This window comes from Hyaena hyaena, unplaced genomic scaffold, assembly GCF_003009895.1.
Source record: "Hyaena hyaena isolate Hyena2069 unplaced genomic scaffold, ASM300989v1 scaffold_840, whole genome shotgun sequence".
Taxonomy (NCBI): domain Eukaryota; kingdom Metazoa; phylum Chordata; class Mammalia; order Carnivora; family Hyaenidae; genus Hyaena; species Hyaena hyaena.
In genome coordinates, this window is record NW_024081475.1 from 651,535 (window position 1) to 655,630 (window position 4,096).

At 55.5% G+C, this 4,096-nt stretch overlaps 1 protein-coding gene across 1 annotated transcript in view; it reads left to right on the top strand.

Moving 5' to 3' along the window:
• Nucleotides 1-439: 439 nt before the first annotated feature.
• Nucleotides 440-4,096, top strand: part of LOC120222126 (A-kinase anchor protein 17B) — a 28,601-nt gene continuing 24,944 nt past the window's right edge. Inside the window, exon 1 of the mRNA XM_039219825.1 lies at nt 440-469. The gene's annotated coding sequence lies outside the window, so the exon portion shown is untranslated. The remainder of the gene's footprint in view (nt 470-4,096) is intronic.

Below are 4,096 nucleotides of genomic sequence, written 5' to 3' on the forward strand. Positions count from 1 at the left end.
GCGGAGACCGAAGCGGAGGCGCAGCGGCTCCTCAGGTTCCTGGTAAATGCCTTCCGCTGCGCTCGCTGACGGGCAGCCACGTCCCGCTGCGCCTCGGCCAGCCGCCCCGGCCCTGGGGGGGGTGTGGGGATGGGGGGGGCGGCTCAGGTACCACGCCAGCGGGGCCACGCGGGACCTTCGGCCGAGATTGGGGAAGGCAGGCACGGGAGAGCCGAGCCGGCGCGCCTGCCTCCCCCCTTCCCCCCCCTGCTCCCCAGAGTCGGGCTTTCCAGAGATGCGCCCGGGCTCTACCCGCTGGTGCTCTCCCTCCTTCGTGGAGCGCGCCGCGCCTCCGCGTGGCCCGGCGCCGCACTAGGGGGCGCTCAGGCTCCCGCCCAGGGGCTCCCTCAGGCGGCGGCTCCGGCAGAGGTCACTCGAGGCGCTCCCCTGGGGTGCGCCGGCAGCGGCTTCCCGCCCCCGGAGATCGAAGGTGCCCTCTTCGGTTCGCTCGCCACGCCGGGGGGGTGGGGGGAAGGAAGGCCGGGGCTCCCCCCCTCCCCGCCTCGCCCGTGCCCGTCCCGTTCGGCGGGCCCCGCTGGTGACCGGGCGCTGAGGGACTTGTCGAGAGTCTCGCCTGAGGTGTTCGGGGGGCGGCGCGGGGTGGCTAGTCCCTTCCCCCGTCGGACCGGGAGAGCCGGACTCCCTCACGGGGCGCGAGGCACCGGGGTCCGAGCTGGGGGGATGCGGGAGCGCGGGGAGGTGAGGGGGGCCGGGGAGGTGAGGGGGGTCAGCGAGGCGGTGGGGGGGGGGAAGAAGCGGGTCGGGGAGGCGGGAGCTGTGGGAGAAACTGCGGCCCCCGAACTCGGGGGGGGGGCGGGGATCGGGCGGCCTCGGCCCTGGGGCCGCGGCGACGACGCCTTTACGTGTGGCGTCCTGCCCTTTTTGCCGTTTTGTCGGAAGGGAGCGGTTCCCGGGGCACGTTTGGCCTCGGCGGCGCTGGGGGCCTTGGGGGCCTTTTCGGGGTTTGGGGGTGTGTGTTATTTCTCGTTTGAGAGTAAGGTCTCAAGGCTGGCGCCCACTTGGGGCTGTTTGCCCACGTGCCTCTGAGGTAACTTTGGAAGTTGGTGCTGTCGCCGGATTTGGGCGGTGCTGCGGGTGGGGTCAGCGTTCCTGCTGAGGAAACCAGCCCATGGGCTAATCTGGTTGGGATTCCCCCAAGTTCTGACTTTTCGGCTGCCTGTTTTAAAAAAAAAAAAAAACTTTTTTTTCTGAGAGAGAGATAGAACAAGTGGGGGAGGGGCAGGACGAGAGAGCGAGAAACAGAGAGAGAGAGAGAGACATATAATCCGAAGGAGGCTCCAAGCTCCGAGCTTTCAGCACAGAGCCTGAAGGGGCGGGGGGTGGGGGAAGTGTGTGTGTGTAGGGGTCTCGAACCCACAAACCGTGGGATCGTGACCTGAGCCCAAGTCGATCGCTTAACTAAGCCACCCATGCACCCCTAAACCCTCCCACTTTAGAGTGAAGCCTCTATACCCACCCATTTTATTTTTGTAAATGTTTATTTGCTGGGGGAGGGGCAGGCAGAGAGGGGGACAGAGGATCTGAAGCGGACTCTGTGCTGACAGCAGAGAGCCTGATGTGGGGTTTGAACCCACAAGCTGTGAGATCATGACCTGAGCCCAAGTCCAATGCTTAACCAACTGAGCCACCCAGGCGCCCCTAAACCCGCCCACTTTAGAGTGAAGCCTCCGTAGCCACCCACTTTTTTTTTTATGTTTTTGTATTTTGGGGAGGGGGCAGACAGAGAAAGGGACACAGAGGATCTGAAGCGGGCTCTGTGCTGACAGCAGAGAGCCTGATGTGGGGCTCACACCCACAAAGCGTGAGATCATGACCTGAGCCCAAGTCGGTTGCTTGACCAACCGAGCCACCCAGGCGGCCCCTTTCGGTTGCTTTGTAAAGAATCTGGCATTCCTTGGGGCGCCTGGGTGGCTTAGTCGGTTAAGCATCCGACTTTCGCTTAGGTCATGATCTCGCGGTTCGTGGGTTCGAGCCCCACGTTGGGCTCTGTGCTGACTGCCAGCTCGGAGCCTGGAGCCTATTTCAGAGTCTGTATCTCCCTCTCTCTCTGACCCTCCCCTGCTCACACTGTCTCTCTCTCTCTCTCCTAGAAATAAAAAAAAAAAAAAAGAATCTGGCATTCCAGGAGTCACATTTTTCTGTGCCCGGTTTTTTGGGCAGGGGGTGTGTCTGTACAAGCATGGAGTAACTGGCCACATGGAGTAAATTGCATGAAGGGGTTTTTACCCTGACTCTTGTCAAGCGCAGAGAAAAGTGATGAGTTGAACAGCCTGCCAGCCCTGGTGCCCAGGGAGTCTCAGCTATCGTACATATCAGAGGATGGATGGCACTGACTTGAGGGGGGGTAACACTAGGGGAACAGGGCCTGCAGAGGCCATCTTTGCCCCTGTCATGAGTCATGGGCTTTCCATTTAATCCTAGCCAAAGACCACACTTGCAGTGTGGCCTATTTATCCAGGGTCCCCATTGTTTACTCACGTGAGGAGGGTGGCCTTTGACTGGTTCATGTGTTGTCCCCAGCATCAGAAGGAAGGGTGAGGTGCAGAGAGGGGGATGTGAAGGTGGTGATGGTGTGCATGCACAGTGTTGTAAAAAGCCATTGAATTATGGGTCAACCGTGAAAAACCAAAAGATCTTAGGCACCTGGCTGGCTCAGTTGGTGGGGCAAGTGGCTTGATCTCGGGGTTGTAAGTTCCAGCCCCACATTAGGGGTAGAGATTCCGTAAAAAGAAAAAGAAAGATGGAACCAGGGGGTATTATGCTAAGGGAAATTGGTCATCAGAGAAAGAGAAATACGTGATTTCACTCAGATGTGGAATTTAAGAAACACAACAGATGAACATAGGGGCAGGGAAGGAAAAATAAGATAACAACAGAGAAGGAAACAAACCATAAGAGTCTCTGAAATACAGAGAACAAGCTGAGGGTTGCTGGTGGGGAGGGGGGTAGACTCAATGGGGGATAGGCATCGAGGAGGGCATTTGTTGAGATGAGCACTGGGTATTCAATGTAAATGATGAATCACTAAATTCTACTCCCGAAAGTGTTATTACCCTATACATTAACTAACTTGGATTTAAGTGAAATTTTAAATTTTTAAAAAAGATTTAAAAATTTTTAAATTTTTAAAAAAGATTTAAAAATTTTTAAATTTTTAAAAAAGATTTAAAAATTTTTAAATTTTTAAAAAAGAAAAACCGAACGATTTCAATAAAAACCAGCACTTCCAGTTTCTCTTGAAATGCCAAAAGTCTTGGTCTGCATTTTGCCTGCGGAAGGCAGAGCTGTGCAGTGCTAACTCCCTCAGCGGGGGTCTGTGTGTCCCACATCCCCCCCCAACCCCATCCTGGGACCTACCTGACCACTGACCCAGACCACCACTTGAGGGAGGTGAGCCCTTGCTCAGGAAGATTCGAATGCAGGATTAGCTTCTTGTCCTGCTGTGTAGTTAGCGAGTTGCTGGACTAGCAGTAGAGCTGACCCTATGAAAGGCGAATAAACCTGCCACATGGGGAAGTCGTGGGCGTCACTGGCGACGGTCTGATGGCCAGACCCTGACCACTCTACAGAGGTGGTAACCTCTCTTCTGGGCTGGGGTTTTGAAGCCCACTGTGCTAGGGCCCCAAAGAGGCACTTTGGCTGGCCTTGCCGTTAATCCTGCACTTGGATGCAGGTTTTCTTTCCACTGCATCCTTGGTGTGTACGGGATATAGGTCAAAGTGATCAAAAGAGTTCAGGGGGAAAGAAACAACTCAGAAACGACTACCTAACAAATAGCTCGTTAAAACTGTTAAATGCAGGGGCACCTGGGTGGCCCGGTCGGTGAGGCATCTGACTCTTGATCTCAGCTCGCGTCTTGATCTCAGGGTTGTGAGTTCAAGCCCTGTGTTGGGCTCTGCGCTGGGTGTCATTTTCAAAGAAATGAGTTAAAAAAAATTGTTAAAAAAACCTCTGTCAATCCCAAAGTCCCCAAAGGCACTCCCTGTGTTCTGGATGGACAGGTCCAAGCCATTTCTTTCTTTCTTTTTTTTTTTTT